Here is a 19,402-nt window from a genome sequence, read left to right as displayed (position 1 = left end):
AAGCTTATAAGAGCAGCTTGACATATTACAGCATGTCACATTTGTGAGTGACTAATGGGAGGCTATGTAATTAAGTTAATATTACATCACATCAAGTGTCTATTCCCTTGAATTATATTTCATACGAGATTACTCTGACAGACAAAATTATTTTGAACCAGTGAATAACCTTGAAACGGTCATAATAATCCATAATGTTTTGGTTTAAAGTGTGTAAGTAAGACTGATTGCCACAGGATGGATGGCAAATTTAACTGTAAAACACAAACAACAAAAGGAAAGCAGGAAATGGCTCTTCACAGTGTCATGTCTGCTTCTGCGTTTCTGCCCGCATCCGGTGTCCTGCTGGTCTGTGATATGTGCCAACTGAGGAAGTAAAAAGTTAACAAAAAACTGTGAACTTCCTTCTGACTAACAAACATTGAGGCTGACAGATGCAGTACCGTACAATGCATCATGGTACAATACATCATGGCACTGTGCCTCATTAGAATCAGCTGATATTCTGAGGAACTGGGCCTCTTTTGACACCCAATGGCTATCTAGTTTCAGTTGACAGGTACAGGCTAACATTTTCAGTATTCATAATCAAAAATCTAACATTTGTTTTGCTTCCATTTTTGACTATGATAAGATGATAAGAAGATGTGTAGTTTTAATAGAGAAAGCAAAGCTATATGTAAGGTGTGAAACGAGGAGACATCAGACAACTGACCAAGTTTTCTGTATCATCTTAGCATCCTCGCTGGCCAAGGAGAGATCAGGGACTTCATCCAGACCAAACGTCTCTTTATAAAGTCTCTCTGTGGAGGTGAGAACATTCTTTGGCTTTCTTTAGGCATGCACATATCTCCCGTTCTTACATCCACTCAGAGGTTGCAAGCAACTGAGGGAGAGCTTAAATCACTACGTGTGGAAAATATGAATCCATCAGAACTCAGAGAAGTTAGCTTGCTGACCCAGTGCCCATCATAATACTTTTATGACTGCCTTACAGCTACCCCAGTGGGATGAAGCCTTGATCAAATACTTAGAAGTTTGATCAGAGATTTATGGTAACTTCAATCTGTGAATCACCTGTGTGTAATGTATGATAAATGCATGTATACATCCATATTAAGCTCTTCTCGTGACCATTCGCTGTTATAAATACGTATACAGTACATTGTAGGTCTTAAATGTACAGTTCCTGTAAATCCTTTAAACTGGGTCAAGGAAAAACATTTCAAGTAGTATAGGTAGTATTTATTGGGATCCCCAATTATTCTTCCTGGGGTCCAAAAAGGAAATTAAACACACTAAATAGAAGACATAAAATATATAATATAATAATATACATAACACTACATAATATCCTGCCTCTGCCTCACGCTTCAGAAACAGGAGATCCTGTCAATTCCACAATTCCACTGTCAATGCCAATTCCACTCGCACAAGTCAAGTCAAGGCTCGTGCAAGGCCACCCACCTAGATGATACAATACATAACACAGTGTAAATTACAATAGAGAATATATCAAAATAGCTGTGTCTCTTCACAGTCCCTGGTGTGCCGTAAGGTGTTCTTTATCAGTTGTAGTGTTGACCCATTCAATACAATTTGCTTTGACATTATTATGGCTTCCTGAATGGGAAGACTGAGGCATTGCATACAGATCCATTTTATTATCAATTATCCTTCTTTCCATTCCAAGCCCATTCAAGATATGCAGGGCTCTGAAAAGCATGTGAACGTATGTGTGCTTTGTCATAACGGTTTAAGATACACAGCATTGGCTATTGAGGAAGTTGATATTGTTATTGATAGAATTTTCGGGGATGTTGATTCAAGGTACAATTGTTGAGCAAACTCACAACAAAAAGTTTTTGTGTGAACATTTTGTTGAACAAACTCACAATCCTATTGCAGCTGGTTGCCTTACAATTGTACGTTGAATCAACATCCTTTATTTTTTTTGCAATGACAGCAGCCATCCCTCAGGAGTGCTTCCTGTAACAAGATTTAAATAGTGTCATAAAATGGCTTGCGTGTATGTAGTTCATGATCTTTGTGGTGTAATTATGCATGAAAAGCACTATATACAAATAAAGCCTATCAGTATTGTCAAAATGTAAAATATACTACAGTAGCTAACTGAGATTGAATATGATTTCTCTTGTTCCCAGTCCTCATCTCCAGTCCTCCTATCATTGGTATTCTGTGGGAGAGCTGCTCGACCGCTGGGAGGATATGGTGGGCTGTGTACGATACGCTGTGCGTTCACTGCTGATGAGTTGATGATGGTCACAGAGTTAAACAGCGTATGAAAACACCATCTCCCCGGGACGGACGTGACGGCCATCTTAACTTGTCCAGCACAGCACAGGTAGTAGAGTCAATGGGGAAATTGCTGGAGACCTACTGTGGCCCTTATCTCAGTCCCACACTGACAGTATGATCCCATGTTTCCTAGTAGTCTTTAGTTGTAGGGCCAGAGGCGTAAACCGACATAGTACATAAAGTATTAACCAAACAGCATTTGTCATTATAACTTGTTGTTTTATGCCAATGAAGTCTCTGTGTGTGAGTAAGGAAAGAATACTAACAGGATAAGGTTGATTTATGAGATACATGGTTGTGTTCCCTAAAAGCAGCATTTCCATCATCATCACTCCTCATCTTCACTGGGGCTCTGAATAGACCAGCCACAGATGTGTTGAGCTTGTGATTAACGACACAATGGGCTGTTTGTTGCTGCCTCTCTCTCTCCACCTGGGCCTCTGTAGATGGAATCATCCCTGGCAGCACTCATGACCAGCTTGAATCAGCCCTTCTGTTTGGGTCTGTTAATGATGTTGTCATTTCTATAGTACCTTCTGTCTTTATCCACTCTGATCTACCTGGCTTGGCTTGGCTTTAGCTAATGATCCATTTGAACAGCTGGACGTGTTAGTAAGGATGTTAGTGCCTTGCCTTGCTTAAGGGTACGCAGACCAACGAGCCAATGTGGCCCCTCATGATCAAATCAAATCAAATTGTATTTATCACATGCGCCGAATACAACAGGTGTAGACCTTACAGTGAAATGCTTACTTACAAGCCCTTAACCAACAATGCAGTTTAAAGAAAATAACTTATTTAAACTGCAAGTAGGAGATAACAATAACAATTAATTAAAGAGCAGCAGTAAATAACAATAGCGGGGCTATATATGAGTTCTGTTTTTTGGTGGCCCTCACCACCATCAAAGTTGCCCATCCTTGCACTACACTAAAGATTAGTCCCTACTGAGCTCTCTGTGTGTGTATACAGTTGAAGTCGGAAGTTTACATACACTTAGGTTGTAGTCATTAAAACTGATTTTTCAACCACTCCACAAATTTCTTGTTAAAACCTCTCTGGGATACGTGGGACGCTAGCGTCCCAATTGGACAAAAGCCTGAGAAAATGCAAATACATTCCTATAAAAATCAAACTTTCATGAAATCACACATGTAAGATAACAAATTAAAGCTACACATGTTGTGAATCCAGCCAACATGTCAGATTTCCAAAAGTTTTTTTTCGGCGAAAGCAAACGTTGCTATTATCTGAGCATAGCACCATAGTAAACAAAAGAGAGAACATTTCAACCCTGCAGGCGCGACACAAAACACAGAAATAAAAATATAAATCATGCCTTTGATGAGCTTCTTCTGTTGGCACTCCAATATGTCCCATAAACATCACAAATGGTCCTTTTGTTTATTAATTCCGTCCATATATATCCAAAATGTCAATTTATTTGAAAAAATACTAATACAAACACCGGTTCCAACTTGCGCAACGTGACGACAAAATATCTCAAAACTTACCTGTAAACTTCAGGTACTACTTTTGTAATACAAATTTAGGATTTTTTTAAATTAAATAATCAATAAAATTGAAGACGGGATGATCTGTGTTCAATACAGGAAGAAAACAAACTCAAGCATGCTTTCAGGTCTTGCGCCTCTATCAAACAGTACACATGAAGTGACAATCGTTCAAGATGGCCGTACTTCTTCGTTACACAAAGGAATAACCTCAACTAATTTCTAAAGACTGGTGACATCCAGTGGAAGCGGGAGGAACTGCAAGAAAGTCCCTGAGAAATTTGGATTCCCAATGAAAACCCATTGAAAACAGGGTGACCCCCGCCCCAAAAATCGGAATGTTTGTCCTCGGGGTTTCGCCTGATACATAAGTTCTGTTATACTCACAGACAGGATTCAAACAGTTTTAGAAACTTCAGAGTGTTTCCTATCCTATACTAATAATATGCATATCTTATCTTCTGGGGATGAGTAGCAGGCAGTTGAATTTGGGCCTGCTTTTCATCCAAAATTCCATATCCTAGAGAAGTTGTTAAACAAACTATAGTTTTGGCAAGTCGGTTATGATGTCTACTGTGTGCATGTGTGCAAAAAATTGTAGACCTCCACAAGTCTGATTCATCTTCGGGAGCAATTTCCAAATGCCTGAAGGTACCACGTTCATCTGTACAAACAATAGTATGCCAGTATTAACACCATGGGACCACGCAGTCGTCATACCGCTCAGGAAGGAGACGCGTTCTGTCTCCTAGAGATTAACGTGCTTTGCTGCAAAAGTGCAAATCAATTCCAGAACAACAGCAAAGGACCTTGTGAAGATGCTGGAGGAAACAGGTTCAAAAGCATCTACAGTGCCTTGCGAAAGTATTCGGCCCCCTTGAACTTTGCGACCTTTTGCCACATTTCAGGCTTCAAACATAAAGATATAAAACTGTATTTTTTTGTGAAGAATCAACAACAAGTGGGACACAATCATGAAGTGGAACAACATTTATTGGATATTTCAAACTTTTTTAACAAATCAAAAACTGAAAAATTGGGCGTGCAAAATTATTCAGCCCCCTTAAGTTAATACTTTGTAGCGCCACCTTTTGCTGCGATTACAGCAGTAAGTCGCTTGGGGTATGTCTCTATCAGTTTTGCACATCGAGAGACTGAAATGTTTTCACATTCCTCCTTGCAAAACAGCTCGAGCTCAGTGAGGTTGGATGGAGAGCATTTGTGAACAGCAGTTTTCAGTTCTTTCCACAGATTCTCGATTGGATTCAGGTCTGGACTTTGACTTGGCCATTCTAACACCTGGATATGTTTATTTTTGAACCATTCCATTGTAGATTTTGCTTTATGTTTTGGATCATTGTCTTGTTGGAAGACAAATCCCCATCCCAGTCTCAGGTCTTTTGCAGACTCCATCAGGTTTTCTTCCAGAATGGTCCTGTATTTGGCTCCATCCATCTTCCCATCAATTTTAACCATCTTCCCTGTCCCTGCTGAAGAAAAGCAGGCCCAAACCATGATGCTGCCACCACCATGTTTGACAGTGGGGATGGTGTGTTCAGGGTGATGGGCTGTGTTGCTTTTACACCAAACATAACATTTTGCATTGTTGCCAAAAAGTTCAATTTTGGTTTCATCTGACCAGAGCACCTTCTTCCACATGTTTGGTGTGTCTCCCAGGTGGTTTGTGGCAAACTTTAAACGACACTTTTTATGTATATCTTTAAGAAATGGCTTTCTTCTTGCCACTCTTCCATAAAGGCCAGATTTGTGCAATATACGACTGATTGTTGTCCTATGGACAGAGTCTCCCACCTCAGCTGTAGATCTCTGCAGTTCATCCAGAGTGATCATGGGCCTCTTGGCTGCATCTCTGATCAGTCTTCTCCTTGTATGAGCTGAAAGTTTAGAGGGACGGCCAGGTCTTGGTAGATTTGAAGTGGTCTGATACTCCTTCCATTTCAATATTATCGCTTGCACAGTGCTTCTTGGGATGTTTAAAGCTTGGGAAATCTTTTTGTATCCAAATCCGGCTTTAAACTTCTTCACAACAGTATCTCGGACCTGCCTGGTGTGTTCCTTGTTCTTCATGATGCTCTCTGCGCTTTTAACGGACCTCTGAGACTATCACAGTGCAGGTGCATTTATACGGAGACTTGATTACACACAGGTGGATTGTATTTATCATCATTAGTCATTTAGGTCAACATTGGATCATTCAGAGATCCTCACTGAACTTCTGGAGAGAGTTTGCTGCACTGAAAGTAAAGGGGCTGAATAATTTTGCACGCCCAATTTGTCAGTTTTTGATTTGTTAAAAAAGTTAGAAATATCCAATAAATGTTGTTCCACTTCATGATTGTGTCCCACTTGTTGTTGATTCTTCACAAAAAATACAGTTTTATATCTTTATGTTTGAAGCCTGAAATGTGGCAAAAGGTCGCAAAGTTCAAGGGGGCCGAATACTTTCGCAAGGCACTGTATATCCACAGTAAAACGAATCCTATATCGACATAACCTGAAAGGCTGCTCAGCAAGGAAGGAGCCACTGCTCCTAACCGCCATAAAAAAAGCCAGACTATGGTTTGCAACTGCACATGGGGACAAAGATCGTACTTTTTGGAGAAATGTCCTCTGGTCTGATGAAACAAAAATGGAACTGTTTGTCCGTAATGACCATCGTTATGTTTGGAGGAAAAAGGGGGATGCATGCAAGCTGAAGAACACCATCCCAACCATGAAGCACGGGGGTGACAGCATCATGTTGTGGGTGTGCTTTGCTGCAGGAGGGACTGGTGCACTTCACAAAATAGACGGCATCATGAGGCAGGAAAATTATGTGGCAATATTGAAGCACCGTCTCAAGACATCAGTCAGGAAGTTAAAGCTTTGGGTCTTCCAAATGGACAATAACCCCAAGCATACTTCCAAAGTTGTGGCAAAATGATTTAAGGACAACGAAGTCATGGTATTGGAGTGGCCATCACTAAGCCCTGACCTCAACCCTATAGAAAATATGTAGGCAGAACTGAAAAAGTGCATGCGAGCAAGGAAGCCTACAAACCTGACTCAGTTACACCAGCTCTGTCAGGAGGAATGGGCCAAAATTCACCCAACTTATTGTGGGAAGCTTGTGGAAGGCTACCTGAAACGTTTGACCCAAGTTAAACAATTTAAAGGCAATGCTACCAAATACTAATTGAGTCTATGTAACTTCTGACCCACTGGGAATGTCATGAAATAAATAAAATCTGAAATAAATCATGCTCTTTACTATTATTCTGACATTTCACATTCTTAAAATGTATGTAAAATAAATGTGAAAGACTGAGTTTACATGTACTTGGCTAAGGTGTATGTAAACTTCAACTGTATGCATGTATGCATGTATATGTGTGTCTAACGGGGATAAGGTAGTAATGCAGAGGGGGATAGCACTCAGATAGACAGACAGACAGACAGTCCCTAATAAGCTTTAGCACAATCTGCTCCCTGACGCATTATCACTGCACCAAGAACACAGGATGTGTACAAATGCCGCCGTAATCTTCACTTCACTGAGTCCTCACGAACACTCCGTCTGTGGAGAAGCCTGGGAGATGACTTCATTAATTCTTCTTTATTAATGTTCTTCTTCACTCACAACTTCTGCTGTGGCCGTCTGTGCTGGGAGTACATGGGGACAACCTGGGACACATTCCCTTTATCGCCACTTCCTAGAATGCAGGAGGATTAGATCCTAGGGGGGTTCCTTAAAGGACCCCATGTGAGTGGTGGTCGCATTACCCACCCAGCAGGCTTAGAGCAATGAGATTAGAGCAGGGCCCGTCTAAATTTAGCCTGTTCAAAAAAGAACAGACAAACACAAATACAATTTTAAAAAACTAAATGGTGGCGAGAGGAAGGGCACACACTGACACATCGCATGGGGTTCCTGGCATATACCGAGAAAGAGAGAGAACATGTTTGTGTACTGAAGTATTAGATCATGCTCTAACTCCACCATCTCTGAAGCAAATTACATATGGCAATTTAGGGGTGGTCTTACTCTTAAGATCATATGAGGATGGTACTGTATTCAGGTGAGATATTTCAAATAGTACCTTTCATGTACTTATTAACTGGATTACCCATTGAAGAATAAATATTCTGACCATAGAGACACACATTTTCACATTTCAACTTCAGCATTTCAACGTCAACTTCCCTCCTCTGTACTTCTTTGTTCTCCTCACCTCCACCTTCTCCTCTTCCTCCTGCCCCGTTCCTCATCCTCTTTAGTCCAGGCCTCCTAAATCGTGTTAGCTCATCTAAGGAGCTCAGTGGCTATGTTGTATACACTGTATCTCCTGCCATGAACAAAACAGCTGCTCGTGTTTTAATTACAGTTCTAACCAGGTTTTAAAGCTCTACTGTGTTTGTTTACCATTACATAAAAGTAAAACAAGATTAAAAAAAGCTTATATTTTGGGTTTTGATGGGGTAAGACTAAGCACATGAGGCATTTATAAGTTATATGCTTCAATAATCGATGGCTATCATTGAATTAGAAGTACAAAAATGGATGTAACAATCCTGGATTTCCCTTTTCATTTTTGTCCCCCATTCACATGAATGCATGACTGAGTGAAAGTTTGTCTTGTGGAAGTGTGTCCCTATTTGAACTCTGACATACCCTATACACATAAATGACATACATCATGCACGTATATCACCCATCTATTGATTACAGGATGTGCTAACAGAAAGTGAATTACTGACAGCAGTTTCACCTTCACCTAGCATGTTAACCCTTGCAAGGCTACCGGCCCAGACGGCATCACTAGCCACGTCCTCAGAGCATGCCCAGACCAGCTGGCTGGTGTGTTTACGGACATATTTAATCAATCCTTATCCCAGTCTGCTGTTCCCACATGGTTCAAGAGGGCCACCGTTGTTCCTGTTCCAAAGAAAGCTAAGGTAACTGAGCTAAATGACTATCGCCCCGTAGCGCTCACTTCTGTCATCATGAAGTGCTTTGAGAGACTAGTCAAGGACCATATCACCTCCAGCCTACCTGACACCCTAGACCCACTCCAACTTGCTTACCGCCCCAATAGGTCCACAGACGACGCAATCACACTGCCCTAACCCATCTGGACAAGAGGAATATCTATGTAAGAATACTGTTCATCGATTACAGCACAGCATTTAACACCATAGTACCCTCCAAACTCATCATTAAGCTCGAAACACTGGGTCTCGACCCCGCCCTGTGCAACTGGGTGCTGGATTTCCTGACGTGCTGCCCCCAGGTGGTGAGTGTAGGAAACAACATCTCTATCCCGCTGATCCTCAACATTGGCGCCCCACAAGGGTGCGTTCTCAGCCCTCTCCTATACTCCCTGTTCACCCATGACTGTGTGGGCATGCACGCCTCCAATTCAATCATCAAGTTTGCAGACGACACTACAGTGGTAGGCTTGATTACCAACAACAACGAGACGGCCTACAGGAAGGAGGTGAGGGCCCTCGGAGTGTGGTGTCAGGAAAATAACCTCACACTCAATGTCAACAAAACAAAGGAGATGATCATGGACTTCAGGAAACAGCATAGGGAGCAGCCCCCTATCTACATTGATGGGACAGTAGTGGAGAAGGTGGAAAGTTAAGTTCCTCAGCGTACACATCACAAACTGAAATGGTCCACCCACACAGACAGCGTGGTGAAGAAGGCTCAGCAGGGCCTCTTCAACTTCAGGAGGCTGAAGAAATCCAGCTTGTCACCAAAAACACTCACAAACATTTACAGATGCACAATCGAGAGCATCCTATCAGGCTGTATCACCGCCTGGTACGGCAACTGCCCCGCCCACAACCCCAAGGCTCTCCAGAGGGTAGTGAGGTCTGCACAACGCATCACCGGGGACAAACTACCTGCCCTCCAGGACACCTACACCACCCGATGTCACAGGAAGGCCAAAAATATCATGAAATACAACAACCACCCGAGCCACTGCCTGTTCACCCCGTTATCATCCAGAGGGCGAGGTCAGTACAGGTGCATCAAAGCTGGTACCGAGAGACGGAAAAATAGCTTCTATCTCAAGGCCATCAGACTGTTAAACAGCCATCACTAACATTGAGTGGCTGCTGCCAACATACTGACTCATCTCTAGCCACTTTAATAATAAAAATGTGTATGTAATGAATGTATAACTAGCCACTTTACACAATGCCACTTTATATAATGTTTACATAGCCTACATTACTCATCTCATATGTATATACTGTACTCTATACCATCTACTGCATCTTGCCTAAGCCGTTCGGCCATCACTCATGCATATATTTCTATGTACATATTCTTATTCATTCCTTTACACTTGTGTGTATAAGGTTGTTGTTGTGAAATTGTTAGATTACTTGTTAGATATTACTGCATGGTCGGAACTAGAAGCACAAGCATTTCGCTTCACTCACATTAGCATCTACTAACCATGTGTATGTGACAAATACAATTTGATTTGATTTATCCTGGTAGTAAACACACCTGACAGTTACTTCTCTCTGTTTTCCCTCAAAACCACTCTACTGTTATGTACAATATTTACTGTCATTGATTAATAGCTTCTCCTTTTCTTTGGATACAGTAAGTTTGGAATGTAAATGTCCTCTTTCGACTTCCTGTATCCACTTATTGCAGTCAGGGTAACTTATTATCCAGAATTGCATACTCCGGGGAGGGGTCAAAGGGGACTTTGACAGTAGGTCTAGGTCTGAACTCTAATCAATGTTAGTGCTTTCTAGTCAACTAGTGATGATTACGTTGTTGTAGCTTTAACTCCTCACTGTGTCCATTCCAGTTGGTGTGTGTTATGACCACTGGGAGGTAGTAGTGGGGTTTTCTCCACACTCCCTGCAGCACTCACTCACCAGCATACACTTGTCTGGGTGATACACTGCTTCATTGACAGTCAAATAGTGGGAAACATCCTGAGAATCAAGGCAACGTACACATCTGATACACTGGCTCTGTGTGTGTGTGTGTGTGTGTGTGTGTGTGTGTGTGTGTGTGTGTGTGTGTGTGTGTGTGTGTGTGTGTGTGTGTGTGTGTGTGTGTGTGTGTGTGTGTGTGTGTGTGTGTGTGTTTGGGTGTGTGTGTTCGTTCTCAGAATGTTTGTGGAAAAACGTTCACTTTCTCTGGTGTCTTTGTGAAGGTTAAGGGAAATGTATTGTGACAGAGATCTGATACTTCCCCTACAGTTATGTTGTATTGTGAGAGAGATCTGATACTTCCCCCACAGTCCTGTTGTATTTCCCTCTTTCATTCCTTTCTGTAGTTCCTCTCTCCTCTGTGCTCTCTTTATCTTGGACTGGAAACACACTCATGTGCATGCAAACACACTCACACTCTCATCTGTACTCAAACACACGCACACATGAACACACACACACGCACGCATGAACACGCGCACACACACACACACACACACACACACACACACACACACACACACACACACACACACACACACACACACACACACACACACACACACACACACACACACACACACACACACACTCCAACATAAACCTGAAGTGAAACCAGCCCCACAGAGGTTAGATACATCTTGGGTAACACCAATCCTAATGGAGGCAAAGGGCCTGCGTGCCTGGTTCTCACTCTCCAGACAAGGTGAGTATTATTGACAACCACTGCTGGGTGAATTTGATCCCGGCTTATGTAACTTTAAGTTCAGCAGGGTATCAGCCCAAAAATTTTTGGAGACTTTATGATGTAACAGATTTTTCTGCCTTAATGGATTGTGGGAATTGCAAGGCTGGCTAGCTTTCGTCTGGGTTCAAGGGCAACGTGACTGGGGGCACCACTCAGTGCTCAACCTCAGGCCTCAACTCCTCAAAGTGCTCATATCACACCAGGCCAGTCACCTCCAATCCAGGGTCACCCCAACAACCTCTTCAACCCGCTCTATCCCCCTCTCTCTCTCTCTCTCTTTCTCCCTCTCTCTTTCTCCCTCTGTCTCTCTCCCTCCCTTTCTCCCCTTCTCTCTCTCGCCCCATCTCTCTCTCTCTCCCACTCTCCCCCTCCTCTCCCTCTTCACTCACCTCTTATAGATCCCAGAGTCAATGTTCTTTTCATCTTTGGAGTGCAATATGCTTTTTCTCTGATAAAAGCTTAATTGAGAAAAGCCCAAATGAGTATTTTTGAAGTGGTGAGAAAAAGGCCATCGCCACAGTCCAGAGGAGAACAAGTGGGCGGGGTTAGACACAATATGAAGGAGCTCTTCTTCTGTGTCTGCATCGGACGTCCTCTGACGTAGCCAGCCTCTGAGTCATCTCGTGAAAAGTCTTCTATCGTTTCTAGGTTTATTTCATAAGTGTTTTGACTGTGTCTCTCGCTAGACTGAATAATAAATGCATTGGTGCATCAGATGGTACTTGGGTTTTATTGCCCATGCAGGTAATGGAGGGGTGGCGCATTGTTGGCAGGCTGGCATACCACCTCTCCTTACAGTTTTTTACAATCACTTTGGCACTAATTTCAGAACAGTGTAGTTGTTCGTACAATCATTAAATATTGTCGTACAAAATATGTGATACATGTTTCGTTATGCTTCTACACGTAAATACATCACTGTAAAAGGACTAGTAGAGAGAATACTACAGCCACAGTGGAATCATTGAACAAAATATGAAATTTATTGATGAAATACAATGTCACGACTTCGCCGAAGTCGGCCCTTCTCCTTGTTCGGGTGGTGTTCGGTGGTCGACGTCACCGGCTTTCTAGTCACCACCGATCCATGTTTCAGTTTTGTTTTGTCTGTATTACACACACACCTGGTTTCTATTACATATCGCGTTCCTTATTTAACCCTGGCATTTAACCCTGGCATGCATTCCTGTTCTGTCCGTGATTGTTTATGTCGTTAGTGGTTGTGTTTTGTGCTAGTGTTTTTTGTATGTTCCTATTTAGAATTTTGCTTGATATTTTGAGTAAACTCAGTTATGTTACTCAATACCTGTGTCCTGCGCCTGACTCCGCTATAACTTTGCACCCAATCGCTGACATGCAATGAAATCACAACATCGGTTTCTTTGAATCAAAGCAAAAATAATTAGCTCCAAAAAAAGACAAAAACTACAGTAAAACCTCAAATGCAGTGTTCCTCACCTGGCTTACTGTAAAAAGCTAAACAACGGATTGATTACTGTACTTCTATATTTCCCTCTAACCTGTCTTGTGGATTTGGCCATAGGTTCTCATCCACATCACAATGGATGTTTTCATTAGCCAAACATCTTGGGAAGAATCTTCGGGCAGGGCGAATCCAGGCCTGACACTGGTCTGCCGTGATCTCATTGCATGCGTCATCCATGGCCTGGAGAGGGCGGCTTGTTTGTGAGGGCGCCTATCATATACCTTGCACCTCCATGTGGAGAAAAATTCCTCAATCGGGTTAAGAAAAGGAGAGTATGGGGGTAAGTACAGGGTGGTAAATTGTGGATGGGCCTGAAACCATGCTTGCACCATTTGAGCATGGTGGAACCTGACATTATCCCACACAATGACATAGGTCACGCCATCAGCTCTACAGACCTGATTTAGCTCATCAAGGAAGGTTACATTCGAACAGTGAATCATGTGGCTGCCTGCAACTCAATATATAGAGTGTATAGAGTAGAGAGCTTTAGATGTTGTTCGACCAAACATTAGAACGGGTAAGATGAGTTATCTAAGCAACTTTGACCGTGGTATGATTGTTGATGCTACACATGGTGTTTCCAGCACCTCAGAAACAGCTGCCCTCCTGGGATTTTTACTCACTAAAGTCTCCAGAGTTTACAGAGAATGGTGCAATAAACAAAACACATTCAGTGAGCTGCATTTCTGTGGGCAAAAACACCTTGTTAATGAGAGAGGTCAGAGGAGAATGTCCAGACTCATTCAAGCTAACAGAAAGGCCACAAATGCTCAAATAACAGCTGTTTAAAACAGTGGTGTGCAGAATGGCATCTCTTAACATACAACACCATGAATAATTCAGGCTGTTGTGGAGGCAAAAGGGGGTTCTACCCAGTACTAGATAGGTGCACCTAATAAAGTGGCCGGTGAGTGTACAGTAATGTCAAATCTGAAAACATGTTCTTGAAAAGTGGTACATGGGACCATGGAAACAGTGTCTGATAAAGATTGATGATGAAATATTACATCCATAGATAATGTAGTCCAATTGGTTCATGTTCCACGATAACTGATGTCAATGGATCTCGTTATCCTGAAACTTTCATGATCTAAACATGGAATATTGTTAGTCAGTTTCCATAAAACTATACATTAAGAGTAATGCAACAGTTACTTATCATTTTGAGCAGTTGTATCAATTGATAGTTAGATCATTGTAATGAAATGAATAGACAGTCATCTCAGATGTGTGAATTGCATTTTGAAATGGTAATACTTTGATGTTTAAGTTGTGTCATTTTGAACAGGTGATTTTAGTTCAATGAACAAATGATCTTAGCTTTATGTGTATTGTATCCAAGCAATTGGAAAAAGTGTTAGAGTTTAGAAACATTTGCATTTTGATCATTGGTTGTGAGTTTTGTGTCTAGAGTTTTGAAACATGACATCAAGGTTCCGAAATTAGTCCCAAAGTGATTGTAAAAAACTGTAACGTTAGAGCTTATGCAGGTTGTAATCTACCAGCGTTAGAACTAGGGTATACAGTATAACACCTCCTCACTGCAGCGAGGAAAACCATATCAGTTGGTCTCGATGTTTCTGAATTCATTTATGAGTATAGGTGTCTTACGCGCTCATGATATACAAATTGTCTTTGATATACATATGTGTTTGTGTGTGCGTGTGCGTGTGTGTGTGTGAGTGAGTGCGCGAGTGTGTGTGCGCATGCAGGTACACACAGCTATGTTGTCACAACTCCAACCGAAGGTGGCTCCCCTTCCGGTTCGGGTGGCGCTCGGCAGTCGTTGTCGCAGGGTCTACTAGCTGTCACTGATTCTTTTCTCCCCCTCCTTATGTGTTTATTGATTACACCTGTTTTGAATTTGTTGGATTTAGTTGGGCTTTATTAGTCAGCCGGCCCACCCATTTCTTTGTGCGAGATTGATTATTGTAACCCTGGTGTTTGACACAGACGAACGTGTTGGTTTATGTTCATGTATAGTGCTGGACTGTTTTCGTTTCCCGTGTCTGGGGCATTTTGTTTTGAGCACCCAGTGTTTAATTGGGGTGGCCGTGGTTCACCGTGTGTGCATTAAAAGTGCACTATATTGAACTCTCTGTTTTCCTGCACCTGACTTCACACTCATGACACCCAGTACCTTACATGTGTGAATTGGCGCGTTTGTGTAAACATGTGTGTGTGTGTGAGCATGAGTGTGTGTGTGTGTGTGTGTGTGTGTGTGTGTGTGTGCGTGTGTGTGTGTGTGTGTGTGTGTGTGTGTGTGTGTGTGTGTGTGTGTGTGTGTGTGTGTGTGTGTGTGTGTGTGTGTGTGTGTGTGTGTGTGTGTGTGTGTGTGTGGGAGCATGAGTGTACAGTATGTGTGTGTGTTGATTAATGGGTTCACCAGTGAGTAGGCTGGCAAAGTTCCTGCACTTCAAATATTTATGAGAGGTTATTCTCTCTTATTTATAGGCGGTAGGCTAAAGGCACTGGAGTCATTCCTCACAAGGTGTGTTGTGCTGTGCCAGGTAGGAGGTAGCCAGAGGAGAGAGAGGAGGATAATAGGCTATGTTTACTGCAGTGGCACCTAGAGAAAGCAATCATCACTAGCAGTGGCGATTTTAGCATGTAATTCTTGGTGGGGCAAACTCCTTTTTTTTTAGATGCATGCCAGCAAATCCACAACACAACACAACAGGGCCTACATAAAGCTGTCCCAATAGCAGAGCTTCTTTTCAGCAGCATGGAGAAAGTCCTTACCACAACTACACCTGACTATCAGCGGATCCTTGTCTGGCAGTGAAACAGTTCAGTCAGCCTCATTTTCTGCCTTAAAAAAAACGTAGCTGATATGGTTGACTTGCTTAAACAAATGTGGTTTCTACTGACAATTGAGATGTATAATCTATGGCATAAGGGAACGATGACCGGATAAGAGGCGATACGTAATTTCGATTAAGACATTAATGAGCAAGCTAAGACGGACGTAGTCAATATCAGTGGTGTAAAGTAAAAATGTATTTTTCCCAGTTGGAGCTCTATGTCTTCAACTAAAGTCTGAGATTTCCCAGTTCCGAGTTTCCAGTTGTTATGAATGCGGCAGAAGTCATGCTGGATTGACAGCATGGCCAATGTATTCAATATTTTCTGGGCCATGGTGTTGCTTGTGAATGTTTATCCCTTTAAGCTTGGAAAAGAGACCCTTAAACCCAGACTTGGACCATACACCCTCTCCACTGAATAGCAGGCAGGGGAAGCAAAATAGTGATTGCTATGCAACACTAGCAGTTCGCCACTGATTCCTTCCAAACCACATATTGTTGAATTTGTGATTTCCAGCTTGTTGTGTAATGTTTATGTCCAATGGCCAATGAGCACCGATACATTTTATCTATAATTTCTCTTCATATGACAATGATTGAAAAGGATTTGCCAGTAGATTGTTGACATGATTCATGATAATGACTGCTTGTCTAGCTTGCTAGCTAAGATTATGAAAGTATGATGTTGACATGATCAGTCCAATCAAAGCTATGTTAGATATAACAAGATTTGACCATTTTATCTGTGGCCAATGACCTTTAGCCTTCTTGGATGGGCACTTCTAATGTAAATCTATGGCAGCACCCAAGGTGGGTTGACCTTTCTGTCACTCCCTGTAGATGTTGTGGTGACATAGTGTCCCCATAACTGACAGAACACTGAGCCAATCACGGCGCAACTAGAGAAGAGAATAAAAAAATAAAACATTTTGCTTAACAGGTGGGGCTTCTTAAGAGTAGTGTAAACAGAAGGCGATGCCATTTAGCAGACTCCAGTCGATGCTATGGTCAGATGACATGAAAATAGAGTGCTTTGGCCAGGCTAAGCCCCTAGTTGTATCACCTGTGGAAGGTGGGGCTTCCCACATCAGAATAGTCTTATTTGGTTTTGGAGGGAGTACGGAGCCTTGGTAACCCTCCAAAGAGGGAATCTTTGTTTGTTTCCCATGCTTCACCCCTTTATCTCAGAGTTCAAAATGGAAGCTTCGCAACACATCCTCATTCCTGAGTCAAGTACAAGGCTGCCTCCTCTCAGATTTTGGATGATATCGAAGTCCTTCGCTGAATTATTTTGCAGACACAATTCGTCTGGTTTATTATCTTCCAGAATGTTTAGATGCAGTGATTGTTACATGTAACAAGGGGGGCCTGTCTTTGTGAGAAGTTTCACACTTGGCCCGGTATGGTCATTGTGGGAAACCGATGCATCACATAGCACAGCGTATACACTGAGTATACTGAGTATACCAAACATTAGGAACACCTGTCTTACATTGAGTTGCACCCCCCCAGTGGAAAGCATTCCACAGGGATGCTGGCCCATGTTGACTCCAATGCTTCCCACAGTTGTGTCAAGTTGGCTGGATGTCCTTTGGATGGTGGACATTCTTGACACCCACAGGACACTGCTTAGCATGAACAATCCAGTAGCTTTACAGTTTTTGACACAAACTGGTGCGCCTGGCACCTACTACCATACCCCGTTCAAAGGCACTTAAATATTTTGTGTTGCCCATAAACTCTCTGAATGGTACACATACATAATCCATGTCTCAATTGTCTCGAGGCTTAAACATTGTTCTTTAAATTGTCGCCTCCCCTTCATCTAAACTGATTGAAGTGGATTTAACAAGTGATATCGATAAGGGATCAAAGCATTCACCTGGATTCCCCTGGTCACTATATGGAGAGAGCAAGTGTTCCTAATGTTTGTTTTATATACTTTTATATGTGTATATCACCACAACATCTGCTCAGTAATCTGCAAAGCCTCCTCTCTACCAGGGATATTCTCCATTCGCACCCTAACCAATGACCTTATAATGAATGAACAACCTAATCTGACCTCCTCCTTTTCCGCAGCAACCAGTGATCCGGGTCAACAGCATCAATGTAACAGTATAGCTTCCGTCCCTCTCCTCGCCCTTACCTGGGCTCTAACCAGGGACCCTCTGCACACATTGACAACAGCCACCCTCGAAGCATCGTTATCCATCGCTCCACAAAAGCCTCTGCAAGGGGAACACCTACTTCAAGGTCTCAGAGCGAGTGACGTCCCTTTTATTTTTGTCCACTTAAACTTTCTGAGAACTGTTGGTTTCAGATTTTCTATAAAATGTTGTTCTTGTGCCGTTTTGCACTAATAGTGCTCATGCTTTCCTTCCCTTTAGGTCACCGTCTTTTTTATTTTTGTCTGGAGTGAATGTACACCTGTTTATATTACATGGCCTATATTCTTTGATGAATGGAATTACTATATAAGTGGGGGCTGGAAGAAAATATAAAAATAGTGTATTCTGGGATAAAAATCCACGATACGATCTGAAAACAAATAACTGTATTTTCCAATTCAACACACTGAAACCTGTTTGCCACTATCTTTCTCATAATGCAACCTCCCGACCTTGGATGGTGGGTCAATGATTTTCATCATTAGTAACAACATTCAATCAAACAATGGATCCTTTTTGTTCAGTTATGTGTTGAAATTCATTGAGTGTATTAGATATTGTTTATCGTTTTCATGCTTGAATACACTTGAGGCGTCCATGTCAAACCACGTTTCCATTCTTAACTGATTTATGGGGCAGCATGTCCAAATCCCCAAAGAACAGCTAACCCAATTCCTTGGGTAAACATAGGTTCTTCAAATAAAAGTGCCTATAAATATCCTGTTGGTACTCGTTGCAGTGATGGTTGTCTTGTTGCTTTACCTCAGGGGCTTAACAGTCAATCCCTGTTATGCTACTGTTGATTCTGGATTCCTCTCCATGCAGATGGCCTTGCTTCATCTGGCCACATGAGCAACCTGCACTCAGGGGTAGACGTAACATAGTAAAGGTATTCCAAGAAACTCCAGTTAATATTATATGTTACGTTTTGTATGGTATGTATTAATTTGTGGATGACCATCATCCATTTCATATGATATGCTATGAATTATAATTAGTATGATATGTTACAAATTGCAACTCGTACAATTTGTTATGAATTTGCAAAACGTATGATGTTACATATTCCAATTTGTTGTGGCCAACATTAGCTAGGTGGCTAACACTAATGTTAGCTAGGTTAGGGGTTAGGGTTAAGGTTAGGAGTTTGGTTAAAGGGTTAAGGTTCGGTTTAGGGGAAGGGTTGGCTAACATGATAAGTAGCTGCAAACAGCTAAAAGCAGTAAGTAGTCACAAAGTTGCTAATTAGCTAAAATTCAAAACTTGTCTGTGATTAGATTCGTACACACAACCTTTTGGTTGCTAGACTTTCATTATACGCCCACCCATCCATCCATCCCGACCGACCAACCATCTTCTGTTCGTTTTGGCTTTAAGTAACCTTC

The 19,402-nt window shown here is 42.0% G+C and overlaps 1 long non-coding RNA gene across 1 annotated transcript; it reads left to right on the top strand.

The window, feature by feature from the left end:
• The first annotated feature begins 403 nt into the window (after window positions 1-403).
• LOC109888611 (uncharacterized) lies at window positions 404-18,735 on the top strand. Its single transcript, XR_004209657.1, has 4 exons — window positions 404-559; window positions 738-811; window positions 2,166-2,365; window positions 17,929-18,735. It is a non-coding gene; the product is annotated as an uncharacterized LOC109888611 (long non-coding RNA).
• The last annotated feature ends 667 nt before the right edge of the window (window positions 18,736-19,402 follow it).

This window comes from Oncorhynchus kisutch, linkage group LG4, assembly GCF_002021735.2.
Source record: "Oncorhynchus kisutch isolate 150728-3 linkage group LG4, Okis_V2, whole genome shotgun sequence".
Taxonomy (NCBI): Eukaryota; Metazoa; Chordata; class Actinopteri; order Salmoniformes; family Salmonidae; genus Oncorhynchus; species Oncorhynchus kisutch.
This window is presented reverse-complemented; position numbering and strand designations above follow the sequence as displayed.